This window comes from Xenopus tropicalis, chromosome 3 (genome assembly GCF_000004195.4).
Source record: "Xenopus tropicalis strain Nigerian chromosome 3, UCB_Xtro_10.0, whole genome shotgun sequence".
NCBI lineage: Eukaryota > Metazoa > Chordata > Amphibia > Anura > Pipidae > Xenopus > Xenopus tropicalis.
This window is the reverse complement of record NC_030679.2, coordinates 63,036,157-63,052,490: the sequence shown is the minus strand read 5'-3', so window position 1 is coordinate 63,052,490 and position 16,334 is coordinate 63,036,157.

Sequence of the window (16,334 nt, the reverse complement as noted above, 5' to 3'; positions counted from 1 at the left end):
TCCCATAAGTAAAAGTGGGCTTCCTATGATAACCTCAGAAAATCAAAGTTTTCAGAGTGGTGATTTGGGAAATAAGATAACACTCAAATTTGTATATTGTAAACAGGAATTGCAACTTTTATTGGATAATAGTAAATATAAAGGAGAATGTAAAAATCACTAGTGGTTAGAAATACACTGCAAATATTTATAAGAGATCTAATATAAAAAAAATTATATTAATGTATGGGAACAAATTTCTGTTCCTGGTCAGCTTAATTTAATTGTTTTGGCTCATCAAATAGAATCTGTTTGTTTTTTACATTTTCTTTGAGACATTTATCAATCATTTAAATACAAGCGAATTGTAAGTACAGTTCTGGCACTGATGTTTCCAAAAGCCAAGTGTTTTCTTTGCTTGGCTATTGGCTGATACAACACCCCCACAAACTCTCTGACCCAGGTACTGAACACTGGTTTCAGTATGTCAGAATTTAGTGGAGAATATTTCTCTGGTAGGGAGCTCTTGTATCTGTAAGATACTGTTTGGAAACTAGTGACTGTTTCACTGATGACCACTTCATCCTTTGTTATCCATTTCAGTCCACAAAAAAGACACATATTAAGTTTTATGTGGTGACCTGTGTTTTGGGGGTAAAATCACTCAGTTTTGTCACATTCCAAGTGTTGTTTGGCTGTAGTTGTGTCAATAGAATACCATTTGATACCACTGATCTTACATAATTTACAACCCAGTAAAGCAAACCAAGATAAACACAGAACATTAGCCATACTAAGTACATTCTATAAAAAAATAAAACTAGAGGATTTTTTACAAAATTGAAAAATCATCTATTGCATTCCCTGAAGATGAAGGTATCAGTCACCATTCTGGAATCACTGCACTTAAACCATGTGGCTCTATAGACTTAATGCAAAGAGAATAACAATTTGGCTCCTAATCTGAGTGGAGGCAACTGATCCCACTATTCTTGACTTGTGCCTTAAAGGACCAGTTGTACCATATATTTTTCTGATATGAAGAGACTATATTAAATTAGCAATAAGGACTGTTACAAATACATTACCTGCTGCTCACTTTACCTAAAAATATTTAACTAGATGAACTCTTACTGCAGTCTATTATCTATTATAACTGCCACAACATGTAAAATGGGAAGGAATATTGAATGAACCCTATTTACTGAAGAAATGTGGATCATATTTAATATAAGGGTTCCTTTATGTCTGATATGAAATCATTGCATCCTTCCTGTAGTCAGTGCATGTAAAACTACTTCCATTAAACTTTCATCAAAATGTCCTCTTTGCACTTCTCTATAGCTGTGCTTGGTGCCACTTGGTCCTTCCTACTTTCTGTTCTAAATCTAGTGCTGATGCTCCTTTTGACACAGGGGATTCCTGAAGTACTGCCACATCTTGACCAGGCGGTAGCTTTAGGGTTCCCTTTGTGCCCAACATCAATAGGCACAGTAAACTTGCAATTGAAGAATTGGATGCAGATATCACCCTGAACACCAGAAATTACATCAGGTGAACTTCTTGTATCCAGTTGCAGTAATTTTGGTGAAGCAAGTGCAATTGCACCAAGCACATTGCCCTCAAAATTGCACTTTGCTCAATGCACTCACAGATATATATTTGCCCAATAATCTCTCATTTCTCTAAGTGTGCATATCTAGAATACTTGGGCACAAATATTGATATATATATAACATATAATTATACCAAAATCTTAACTGCCTACATCTCAAATTTACAAAAGACCTGACAGAACAAAGTACCCACTCTGCTGCTAGCACTGTTTAATCATCTTATTATAGTTTCATGCATGTTAATACATAAAAGAGGACATCCCAGGACTAAATTGATCAATCAAAAGTAAGCAAGAAGTTAGTACTAGCCAGAGGCAACCTGCAGAGATATAGCAAGCCACTGTCACTATGGAATGACTGGTCCAACACATTCAACATCTAAATAAAAACAGACTGCCAAGCTTAACCCCTAGCTTTCATGAATTTCAACAGTCACGTAAGTTGCCAAAAATGTATCTTAAGATGCTAGGCTGAAAGGACTGTATTTACAATCCAACCTCATTTATATGGGCTCACCTCACCACATATATTCTTTAAGAACAGTTGTCTCCTACCCTTTCCCTTTTCCCATGCCTTTTCTCTTTCTCCTTTCTTTCTATGCCTAACCCCACTTTCTCTGTAGTCTTTTCTCAAGCCAGAAAATATAATACTTAAAATTTGATATATATTGTTTTTCTAATAAGCAAAGATACACCTGCAATCATTATTTTTGCATAAGTAAAATTGATTGAGCTATTAAAGGCAATAAAGTCAGTGAAGATTCATATTAAGAATGCTGTTAAAGCATTAATGTATCTGGTTACATTCTATCAGACAACAAACAAACCAGTCAACTTAGCAACGAAGCAGTTCCTCAGTAGCTCCCCATCTTCTTTTCTGCTGATTCACTGTACATGCTCTGTGCTACTGTCACTTACTGAGCTTAGAGACCGACCCACAATATACTGTATATATAGAATATAAATGTCACAATATAGGGCTGATTAGTAATTAATACCGATAATTACTACATGGCACCTCAGAAACCAGTGCATTTAGCATAAGAATTTAATCAGCTCTGTAGTATCAGCTTATATCACAGGCCAACCTCACTTTCTGGTTGATAGTTTGCAACAACCCCTAAGCTTAGCTTCTCAACAGCTGCCAAGAACATACTGAGCATGTGCAGACACAGTGTTGCAGACACTTTCCAAGATGGGGAGCCTCTTTGACAAGTTTGAAGGCCTAGGTCATTGCTGCTATTGAGATGCTGAAGCATCTGCTGGTGCAGAAAGTACAGTTTATGAAATTTGGCATTTTTAGCCATAATTATTATTAGGGTTTAGTTCTCCTTTAACAAAGGGAAGTGTAACTGGAAATAATAAGGGACAGTGCTTACTGGTACTGTACAGCATAATATAGCAAAGTACATTAAAACAATGCAGTCAGTAGCATATATAAATGCATAAAAGATGAGAGGCCTAAATGCCTGGCAATAACTGGTGAGACATAAGGTAATGGCATATAAACTAGAATACAAAACAAGAACGCAGTAAAGTAATGATCTGAATTGATACATCAGGGCTGGGGAATCCGTTATACCTACCAGTGATCCTACTACAAGGCTGGATGGGGAAGGATTACTGCGGATGGAATGTGCTTGCTATAACACTGTAAAGATGGCAGCTTATACTGACCACTTCCTGGATTTGCTCATGGTCACATGGTAAGGTATGGTAGGTTAGAAAGGACATTTGTCAAAGGTAGGATTTCTAGTGTGCTAGAATAAAAGAGAAGAATTTGTGGCATAAAAGACATTTTTCTCTTAATATTATCAAGGACTGGTATTTGCTGCCTGTGATTGTGTGCTGCCTACAAAAAAATGTTCTCACTATGCCTCATTGGTCTTGTGACTCTTCTGTAATATAGAGTACTCTGCAGCACTGAACAAAACGCCAAAGCAACTTCTTCTCAGGACAAAACCATGTTTGTACAAACCTTGTGTTGGATTCCTCTACATATCTATTTTTTGATTTTCATAAATAAAAACTCCACTCTTTAATTTTCTGTTTTGAATGTCAATAAATCAATAAAGAAGGAGGAATATTCATCAGCGACTTTTTTAAATTAATATTCTGTATACTCCCTACTGTTCATAGGTTTGTGTTTTGTTTTGCATATTTCTGTATTTTTTTAGTAAAATTTTCAATTGATTTGGGTGCATGTATTTATACAATGCCAATAAATTATAAAATAAAACTTCAGTCACGTACACTAAATTCCCTAAAAGGGACTGTCTCATTTATTAATGTATGGGTCAAGTCACTGATGTTACTACTGGGCACAGCCCCCGCCTGTCGATAGTAGAGTGGCAGGTGAGGGGTAATTTCTTTACAACTGTAGAGGAAGCACACCCTGTGGGTCTGGTCTGACAGAGAGTTAGGAACAATGAACTGGAAAAAAGCGTTCTGTATATCTTTATTGCTTCAGAGCTTAGTGCTGCTGACATGGACTTGGCTTTTAAAGTACAGAGTATGTAGCAACAATGTGCTATGGGCAACATACATTTACATAGGTAATTGCTGTACAGATATGAGATCCATTATTTGGAAACCTGTTATGCAGAAAGCTATGAATTACGGGAAAGCCATCTCCCATAGACTCCATTTAATTTTTAAATACTACTTCCTTTTTCTCTGTAATGATAAACCAGTACCATGTACCTGATATTAACTAAGATATAATTAATCCTTACTGAAGGCAAAAAAGTCCTATTGGGTTTAATTAATGTTTAAATAATTTTTTAGTAGATGTAAATGAAGATCCAGATTATGGAAATATCTCTCATGCTGAAAACCCCATAGAGTATGTTTCTGCCTCAACATGTAAAAAAGATAATACATAGAATAAAAATATGTTTTTTTACATACAGAAAAAGAGAAAAGACTATGGCAAGAGAGATAAAGAAGGAGCAAGTAAGTTACAATACACATACAATATATAGTGCCCCACAGCACATAATGATAAGTAACTTTCTGCATAAAGCACTAAATTTCCCATCAGCATATAATGGTTCAATGGCCATAGGCAAAAGGTACAAATAACTCAGTGCTTGAATTGGAGGGTTTCTATGTGCGTCACCAAAGCATGGTGTGGCAAAAATACTCTACCCACAATTATAAGCCACACCCACCTGTATAATAATCTTCACCCACAAACACTTTCTGGTTTAAAGAAAAGACATTTTGCTATTTCAATCTACTGAACAGTTTATTGTCCAGTATGCATAGATTTACGAATGTATGTAGCCTGTCTGGACCCCAAAATACAAATTGTGCATGTAACCCTATTAACAGCACTTTTGACAGTGTTACGGTTACACTCCATGTGTGATGCCTATCTGATGGCACGGGTCAAACCTAAATCACTCCTCAGTAGTATTAGAAGAGACTGGGTACCTGGAACTCATTAGTGCAGTGCCTCCACCTAGTGGGATCTGGGAATGCACAATGGAACAATGATCACAACCTTTGATCAACTAAATAACTCTTTATCTAAGATTAAAGGGGAAACTATTACTTAAGACACTTCAAACTAAATTCTAAATAGCCTCACTAACATTGCCAGAAAAAGCTATCTTACTAGCTAAAAGTGAAAAGTTCTTTAACAAAAAAACACATCCATTTCTTTGGATGCTTGACACTGAAATTCAGGGGAGTCACTTACAGATATGCAGAGTGACTACTAGCCCCTTTAGATACTTAAATTGGACTGCAGGTGGTTGTTCCTCCAGTCCTTTTGAGGACTCCCAGGCTTTGCAACTTCCTGCAGCCTTTTGCTTGCTATTCAGCTTGTTGGCTAGGAAGCCACAATGGCTGCCATAAGAAGACACAGACACAGCGCCTGCTTCACTACAGGGTGCCACTGCAGGAGTGGGGTAAGTACAGGGACCAACCACTACCTTTCACCATAGGAATTTAGCTACTGCAAGCACAGCACCCTGCCTGTGAATTGTATGCCATAACACAGTACAACCCAGCATTTTCTATAATATTCCATATTATTTTTTATATATCATCCTCTCACTAGTCATGAGCGAAAAATTTCACCATATACAGTTTCGCCAGCAGCTAACGTGGCAGATCATGCTGCGACTGCAAAGGTGCCTGGGTCGCAATTTTAATATTACAATGGAGATGAGGATCTAACAGAGGATTTGGTGTAACCTCAAGTGAAGGCATCCAGACCTGGTCCAAGAGATACGGGAATACATTAATCTTTTTTTTTTAATTACAATAAAGATTCAGATTTCCTAGAATTTAAATATTATTCGGAATGCCTTCACCACCACTAATCCTATGTATTTTGCTCTTTTTGAACAAAGGTGTGTTTAGATGAATACTTAACATCAGGTCATAACTTCCAACATTTTAAAAATGGAAAGAGGGACAAAAAGAAACATGTCGAAAGTTTTTTGACCACACCCCCATTTTTGCGACCACACCCCCTAAATACCACTCTCATTTGACTAAATTTGGCAGGTTATTTAAAGTTTGAACACATTTCTGGGGGTTTTTGGGTCTTTTTTATGTTATTACAGGTTTGTTGTGTTTCTGGGCTCTCACCCAAAAGCTACTTTTTAATTAAATGTGAGAAACATTTGTATCTAAATGCAGGTGTAGCTTATTAACTTTGTGGGCTGTCTGCCAATAGCTAATTTTTAATTAAATTTGTATCTTTTTAGTGTTCAGTGCAGGAGATCAAAGGGAAATGAGGGACTTTTAATTAGAAATTGTCTGCTGCAAAGAACTCTCTTAAAGATGTCCCTGCCCCATACTGCCCATTCTAATAGATGTCCCTGCGCCATACTGCCCATTCTAATAGATGATGGTATTTCTGTAGTTACAGTACAGCCTGTATAATGTGTACTGTACAAATGCAAGTGCTGTATTACTTAAACAAAAATTATGTTTTAAATTGCCAGCTGAATGGCTCCGTTGAGATGGGGCAGAAGCACTTAAGCCAGCAGAACCAGCTAGAGCATCTCTTCCTCAGGAAGAACCGGCTCGTGCAGCACCACCCCAGCCAGCTCAGGACCATGGGGATATTCTGTTAATGCTGGTCCAGCAAGCCCATGGGCTGAGGCAGGAGACAGGAGAAATTAGGAGGATTATTCTCAGCATAAGGGTTTGCCTTCCTCTTTCTCCTCCTCCTCTATAAATTGTTCAAGCTAAGCACAGTTGTGCTGTTTTTTATTATTATATTAAAATAGTTTTTTGAATTTTCATCTATATTTGGAGTTATCTTTTCATGTAACTCAGATGGTACTTTGAGTTGTTTGGATTGTTAACACACCGATGACTAGTCTCAATCTCAGTCATGTAACATTGCATTACATAGTATTTTAGATTCAATACACATAAATTTATGGTTCATTCATTTTAATGTGGGATATAAAGCACCCAGTTATTATTTGGTTGGCTTATTTTAGTTATGCCTGTGTTCATTAACTAGTAGTAATATATAAACTATAGATGGTACTTTTTGGTTACACAGCACTATAGTTTTGAAGTTTAGTCGGCGATACCATTTCAAGTCCACCAGAAAAATGTCAAAAATCACAGACATGTTTTTAAGACATTGGCTACATGGGAGCATTTGTTTTGTTACAATTAAAAAAAAAAAAGCAGTTGTAGCATAGTGGATAGGAGGTTCTATAACAGTGTAGAGCATTTATGTAGTATAATAAGAGCAAAAATTGCATGTATTTTCATTTTCTCATTAACTCCAATGCAATAAGGTTCACTCAAAGTGAAAGGCGACAGAGTCACTCATCACAACAGTCAACAAGAGTTAAAAATAAGAGAAAATAATTTATTGGTAGCCCAAAAGCAGAAAAAAGGGTTCTGCAAAAAAACTGCCCATAGACTATATTGTATTTTTGCCCGCTGCAAAATTTATGCGACAAAAAAAAAAACACAGAGGCAAAATGGATTGAATATGCTGGAAGAAGGTTCAAAGTTAAAACTCCGGCCTATCCAATTCCTGTAAAGCTGTAATGAGACTTACAATTTGATACAAATATGAGCCATTAACCTGGAGGATGTTAGAAAATGCAAGGGCTGAAGGTAATTTTTGTATCTTGAAGTGGAGATGAGCAAAAAAAAAAAGCTACAGTATTGTGGTTCAAAACTATTGCATTCCCCATAATGGGATGCTATGTTACAGCACTACGTCACTGCAATAATCTCAACTTAGTATAGTGACCCTCACAGCATATGTCATTACAGTGGCCCCCAGAATGAGCAAAAAGTAAAATTTCAGGGAACAAGCCTCTATTGTTATCCAGTAGGCTCAGGACCTGGGGTTTTCTAGATAAGAAATCCATAATTTGGATCTCCATACCTTAAGTCTGCTAAAAAAAATCATTTAAACAGTAAATAAACCCAATATGATTGTTTTGTACAAGGTACTGTTTTATTATTACACAGAAAAAGGTAATATTTTTTAAAAATATGAATTATTTCCTTAAAATGGAGTCTATGGGAGATGGCCTGTCCCTCAGGCTTGTACCCCGCAAACCTTTACTTTCTTTTTACAGTATGGGGTTGGAATAAATAGGTTAAGTGCCCTACTTGTGTGTGTTAGAATCCTTATTTTGCATTCTTATTGTACTATTTATTTTGACGCTTTTATCTTTCATAATTTTTATTAGATTTTCAACATTTTCACAAGTAGCACGGTACCATAGATGGCAATTGTTTACAAGGGATAAAACAAACTGTATTGTTCAGAGAGGGAAATAAATAATAACTGTGACACTGGCCTTTAGCATTTTACATCTAATACATAATAATCAGACTGAGAATCTTGCAAATCTGTGAGAAATCAGAGAGAACATACAAATATGCACTATTTACATTTGGTAAGCATTGTTTTTCCATCTTAAAGAGTAACTATCACACATGGAAAAGGATTAAGATTAAGGGTAATTTTTTTTTATTCCATGGGGCAGAGGTACAAGAGTGCTGAGCACTGCCTCCTGGGAAATGTTGCTCTCTTAACTGAGCAGTGGATCCGCATCCCAATATTCCCTCACTTGTTTGTCTAAATAACATGGGTAGGGGGTTGGAAGGTGGAGAGCTACAAGCCTTCCCCTGCCCGCTCCTCCCTAATACAGCATTACCTAACACTAATTAATGAATAGGAGGGCAGAGAATTGCAGCAATTTTCATACAGCCAAACTCTGTGCGCAAAGTGTTAAAAAAAGCATTTTTTCCACTTTTTTTTCACTTTGCCCAATGTGTTCAGGTTTTCAAATAACCACTTTTATTTTTCTGCCAGAATAAATATATACTTATGCCATTTCATTGATTTGAAGGTGTTATGAAAAAAATCCTCCCAGATGACACAAATAATTGAATAAATAAATGTTGATTTAGCTTCTAATCCATTTTTTTTATCATGTGAAAGGAGTTCCTTATGTATGTTGCCTGAAAGCATTTTTACAATTCCTTTTGATGTCGATCACAATTGAACGTAAGCAGATCAAAGGTATTTTAACATCTGCGACTAAAGGAAGAAAAAGTTTTGCAAGCTTCTGTTGGGGAAAAATAATACTTTTTTTTATTACAGTCTTGAGAAAAAAGAGCTGTTTTGAGCTGTCAGTAGATGCAATTTTATATGTTGTCCTCTAGCAATGGAAAGTCAATAATACAAATAAACATAACCGTCAAATATTTTAAGCAGTTTTACTATTGCTGCCACTCGAGCAGCAACAGGATCACTTAAAGTGTCTATTTTGTACCTTTTAAATAAGAATAGTGATAAAAAGTAAAAAGAATAGATTATTTTTAATTCATAAAGGGTCTTTTATACATATATTGGTAATGTATAGAGTTGTTTACATGTGTTCTGCATAGGTTCCCTCCTATAACTGTCTAAATTTACCCAGCCACATATTTCATCTCACCAATTATATCATCATTTTTGTACATGCGCAGTTAATTCTAGCTCTCCCATTTTGCCTGACAAGCGCTATACATTTTTTTATTGGAGAGTTAGACTGGCCCAACACTTTCAGATCAGCTTGTTAGGCAAGGTCACCAACACATGAGGCTAAATATGGCTGAACTGATTGTTGGGCCAATTGAACTATACAGGGGGCCCCAGAGGCCCATCGGATGAGAACCTCATAAACACGCTGAAGCAGTCCTAGTCAGATGAAAAAATGAAACCTACTGGCCAAGCAGTCCTATTGGTCAGTGGGTCTATACTTGGGCCAATGAGGTGACAACTTGGTCTGGTAGGACCAATTTTGCAGTGTTTATCAACTATATATGGGTATCTTAAGATACCTTTTGTGACCCAATTCTAATCCCCCAGCCCTACCTAAAATAGCTACATGCTTTTTAAATGTTTTAGGGTACAGCTAGCATTAGGGTTACATGGCAATAATCAATTCCAAAAGACAAATACAAGGTATTCAAAAGAAGAAACTTGGAGATTCACAAGCTTTATCTGCATGTCCCATAAGTTATGTGAACTCTGCTGGCCACCTTGTGAGGGATTCAGTGCCCCTTAAACCATAGAAGGCAGAATTTGTAACTAACTATGTATAAAAAGTTAAACATCACATATCCAATATATATTATTTAACGTGTGCATCCTGTGTACTAAACGCATCAGTTTCTTAGATTTCATGATCTATTATCACTTAATAGGGAACCATCCCTATTATAAAAATTAGTCTCTAGCTCTAACGGGCTGATTCCAACACAAGTGAGTAATTTTTAAAGCATAACGGACATGTTTGCATTAGGGCAAAATGTTAGACTGAGGAAGCAGAAGACTAAACCATTAAGCTCAGTGAGCAAAACACAATAAAACATATTTGTGAAAGAATTAAAAGCATCCACTACTGTTTGGGTGCATGTTTATAATAATTGTCAAGGCCATTGTCCATTATCACAAACGATTTGAATTCACATAAAATAACAATAATAAACACTTATGATTATCACATTTATTTAACAACAATGTGCATGATTTATTTCACTGTAAAATAATGTCACACCATTACAAATAAAACTCTAAGTGCTTTTTGTTTCTTTTCTGTATTTTATAGTAATAAGCTAAAAATGACTTGCTGACATATCCATACAATGGGGCATAGTAGGCACTGTTTTATTAAAGTGACTTGTAAAAAATGGGAATGTGTGTGTTACATAAATATGTAATTATGTTAAAGAAAGTCCACATTTACAGGTCTTAAAACATTTTGGACAAAACCTTGGCTTTCCATTAAATTATTTGTTGTATATATGGATTTCCTTCAACACATGGGCATTTGTTAATATTCTCTCAAATGTATAATTAGATATACAACATAAATATATATATATATCATTAGATATCTCTTTCCAATTTTTAAAACTGGGAAAATCTTACTCTGGAAAAATATTATGTTGAGGTAGAAATATCTTACTTTATTTTATATCAAAGTCAACTTTCAAACTTATTTCTTGATATTCATTATTTGATAGAAAATAACATTGAATTTAATTTTTTTTGTAATGAGCTATGCCATTCACTCTGCATATTTTGATATACAAATAGTATGTTTTTCCAAAGCTAAACAATGTTTATCTTAATGTTTATCCTCTATTATGTTGCTGAGTGTCTGAATCCCAGGCAGTCTCAGTGGGGGTAAGGTAGGGCACTCTTACTAAATGGTTAAATAAGGAAAAGGCTTTTTATAAAATAGGCACTAAACTTGAGTGGATTTTACAGTAGTGACTTTTTCTACACATCTGTGAAGACTAAATATTTGAAACTAATATGCTGTGCCTTGATCCAGGGCCAGAACTAGGGGTAGGCAGAAAAGGCACATGCCTAAGGCGCAATGGTGGAAGGGTGTCAGGAATATATCTCTTCTGTTGCCTACCCATAGTCGGGGCCTTAACAAAAACGTTGTTTACCTCCCTTCTCATGCACACACTGATTCATTCACACGTGTATGGGGGCTGCTGCCATGGGGCCATCTGGGTTGACTAGATTGCCCTGCACTTAATTAATCTTGTAGGTGGTATATGTAGACCTCCAGCTTGCAGATATTGCCTGGGAAGGCAATGACTACTTGAAAGAAAAAGAGATTAAAACTGTGCCCACCAATGAAAGTCATTTTCCCTCCTGGATGCTGGCAGCTTTATATCACTAGAGTAATTGGCCATATGTCACAATAGGAGTACATATTAGATTACAAGAGGTATACATAAAACTGTAATATTTCACACATTTCTAGACATAATTGCTGCACATTATGCCACATATTATCTGTATAATAAATGAAAAGCACAAACATGCACAAAGGGACTTGTGTTTAAATTAATTTCAATTAAAGTTGTCTGTTCCAAAGTATTCTTTATATATCAGGTTTGATATATTTGCAGTCTGTTAAACAGCCTTGCAAGTGCAGTTGAGCAAGTGGGTTAAATTATTAAAATAGTAGATTTCCTATTTTAATGTGTTCCCATTAATCACTATTACTGAAACTAATTGGAAATGAAGGATTCTTATTTAGCTTCCCCTAGGTAACATTTGTCATACTGATATTTTTCAAATATGACAGTTGTAGAAAAATATGTTCACTCCACATTGCACATGGAAAGCAAGGAGCACAATTTTCTTGGTCTTCAACCATAAAACTGAAAATTAGATATGTCAAGGCCGATAAAATATAGTAATTCATTCTGGACAAAGACTCAAATTTGTTGTTTGTTATCTTTTGTTTGTTTGTGCCCTTGGCAATGTCAGCTTCCAATCACTTCCAGAATTCCCATAGACTTCATATCAGTACAACTAACAACATTTTCTGTTATAATATACAACCATAAGGGTTATCTTTTATGTTCAATAATGAGATGTTGTAAAGTATAACCTAACAGAAAATGTTTAAAAATGTCAAGATTTGTTGCAAATGGAAACAGATATTTCAGTAATATGGTCCAATAAGATAACAGAAAAGCTACATCCTGTAACACTTTAATTTATCACAACCCAGCTCAACTGGACTGTCACCTCTTGCAAGTAGGATTCGATAGCATATGTGTCATGGTATGTAGGAAGTTAAGAGTTGGAAAGATGCCTGTTTTGATCACCGGAGCTGGAGATAATACAAATAATGTTTACTGTGAAAGACTATATCTTGCAGTGTTATATCACAATATAAATGGCCTCATTTGCGAAGCCAAACAGAGCATGCAAAGTGCAGAGAAATGGTGTACTCAGCAATATTTGGCACAATACCCGCGGGCGACGAAATAATAGCCATGCGACGAAACAATAGCCGCGGGCGACGAAATAATAGCCGTGCGACGAAACAATAGCCGCGGGCGACGAAATAATAGCCGGGCGACGAAACAATAGCCGCGGACGACGAAATAATAGCCGTGCGACGAAACAATAGCCGAGGGCAACGAAATAATAGCGTGCGACGAAATAATAGCCGCGGGCGACAATTTTTTTTGATGCGCGACATTTCCGCCGTTTCGCGAATTTTTCGGCGTTTCGCGAATCTTTTGAAAGATTCGCAAATTTTTCGCCGAAGCAAAACGGGACAGATTCGCTCATCACTATTTTTTAGTATGAGGAAAATACTTTAATATATTTTGAAGATAATGCCACTCATTTAAAAAAACTTCTCAGTCCTAATATAAAAATCTAAGTGAACATTAGTTATTAAGATTTTGTGCTTATTTACACGGTTTGGGAATCAGTTTAATATCCTTGGCTGTCATTTCTAGGTGGCAGCCAACCCCAGGCTAAAGAATAGTACTTGATTACATGTCCTGGTTGTTGTTGTTCATGTGCTGGTGCTCATGTGTTTTATAAGAACTGCAAAAAAAGGCTCAGTTAATATATTAATCTTGGTTAAAATATTTATATAATGGAAAGCCAACATTTTGTAAAATTTGTCACTGTTGGTAAAAAGCATGTTGAGGAAGATCTGGTATAACTTTGCTTATTTTCCACGATATTTTCGTTAATTTCCACAACTTTTTCGTGCTTTGAGTCAATTTGAGTTACAAAACTACCTCTCTCTCTCTCCCTCCCTTCTCCCCCCCCAACCTGTTGCTGTAATCTGAGACTATAGCTATGATTCAGCCAGAGGCTCAAAGCAGGAGCAAAGGGAAGTTACATCATTAAGCTTAAGCTAACATGGCAACTGCTATGTTAAACAAACGGAGAGAGCATCCAGGGCTTTTTAGGTATGATAAAGCATTCTACAGAGTAAATATAGTGTTCTAGCTTGCACTAATCTATTGGCTAATCTATTGGCAATAAATGGCTTTGTAGCTTTCCTTCTCCTTTAATTTATAACTGGTCTGTCCAGAGTATCCCTTTTACTATAAGATAATTGTTTGATTTTTCCAAGTTGCTTCATTGTTTCCTTGGATATTAGAACTGTCTTATTTTCTCCTGTGTTTTTAGTGTTTGTCTACAGCCTGTATCTTTGTGAGACATTTCTAGGTCATGTATTTCTTTTGATATCATATGCTTTAGGTTCCTATATTCTTTTTCTCCTTTTGGAAAAGCAGTGTATCATAACTTCCCTAACATATGCGTTACAAGATTCCCATATTCTTGTAATATCTACAACTCCAATGAGGCTGTCTTTAACAAGCTGGTTTAATTATAGTCTTCGGTCAGCTTCCCAAACTCTGGGAAAGATAGGATTCACTTAGCTTCTAAATATATCTGTCAGACCTATATCACACTTAAGGAAACACATACTGATTTATGATCAGATTACAGCGTTAAACAACCCCAAAATAATAATATGTTATCAAGTGGGACTAAGAATGGCATCAAACAGATGAATGAAATGCATTATCTCTCTACATTCTTACTGAAAAGTTTCCACTACATTGAGTCAAAGGGTTCTAATGCAATGAAAACCTTTTAACAATATTTAATGGTTAATGGTTGAGTTGCAGACAAATTGTAGTACAACAGAATTAGTTAAGAATTACGCTTATTCTTAGACTGAGTAGGAGCAACCAGGTCAGAACTCTTTACTTCTAAACCAAAAAGCTTGTATGCAGATTACAATTAACTTTAAAAATTTGAGTAAACAGTTTGAAGGGGCAATTAACCACTAAAATGCAAGACAGTTGGAGAAAAGGGTGATACCTGCTATCTCCTGACTGGAGTTTCTAAATCCAAAAAGTAACTAAATGTCACATTAAATATGTAAAACTATGATTTAGCAAACCTGGTAACTTATAAATGTTATATTTTGAAATCGATCCTAATCAAAGTGTACTGGAATATGTTACATAGATATAACCCTTATTTGACTGTAAAACAGTCAAAGCACAGCTAGTATACGTTTTGAGCATGGGGTACATGCGACTCAATCCTTCAGGATGGGCCCTTGCTATATGGAAGTAACCACTGCTATATGAAAGTACAACTCACTGTAACTGTGTGCAGTGCAATTTAGCAATAATGGACCCCAGAAGGTTCTTGCAGTTGAAACAATAAAACTGGGTTCATTGTCAAAGACAAGTAGCAATGCAGGGTTAAGCAATATACTAACAATACAGATGTTATGTGATAGTAGTACTCTCTGAGGACAACAAGAGAAGATGCACACTGGTTTATCCCACCTCCTTTTGGGAGACTGGGCAGGCTAAATGCAGCTGGTCAGTAAGGCACCCCTATGGATACAGTCTGGATAGATACCTCAGTCCTCAGGTTGAATACCTTTAGCGTTAAGAGTTCTACATTCGACTGTGAATCAGAGTTTAGATACTGCCACTCTCCTATGTCTTAACCGTGGCCCTATGTTGAGGCAACAGTGCCTGTATGGAAGGGTACTTCCAGCCACTTTCCTTGGTGGAGCCAATACTGCTCTTGCTTCCTTCCCTCTCTATCTCACTTTCCTAGAAAATGCTCTACAAGAGTAGCTATGTAACTGGTCCTCGTTCACAGGGTCCCTGTCCCCGACTTCACTAGAGTAGGTGATGACTCTAGAGTAAATTATGGCTTTACTGGGACCTTGTTGATCCCAGGCTCAGTGGACCTTCACCTGAGACACAGAGGCAGCCAAAGAGGAAGACCCGCCCCTTTGCTAAACATGATATTGGGTCTTTGCCCAGTAACAGCATAAACTAAGGAAGTTGTAGGGGTTAAAGCCATAGGGGCATATTAACCCTATGTGTCCCTACATAGATGTACAATATACTTTATTCTAATGACAGGTGCAAGAAGCATAGCTGTAGCTATTAATAAAATGTAGTGATAGTTTGTTTCCAAAAGCAGCCGATCAGCAGAACAATGGGAAGGCAGCAAGATAGCAGCTCCCAGTAGATATTAGAATAACACTCAATAGTAAGAAATCCTAGTCCCTAGGACTGGGACTCCTCCAGTTAAATGCGAGTAGGAGAAACAATAGGTTACCTGAAAGCAGTTCTAATGTGTAGCGCTGGCTCCTTCTGAAAGCTCAGACACAGGCACAATGCACTGAGTTTTTTAAAACTAAAGAAAAATACATTTGTTGGTTCAAGAATAAAATTTTAAATGATAGAGTGAATTATTTGCTATGTAAACAGTGTAATTTAGAAATAAAAAGTATACCATAAAAATCATGACAGTATCCCTTTAAGCAGTCAGGGAAATTGACCTTGTCTGCTGTTACTGTGGCTATGCTTAAAGATGCAGTGGGTAAGATCAATCCTTCAGCATATTCAGTTT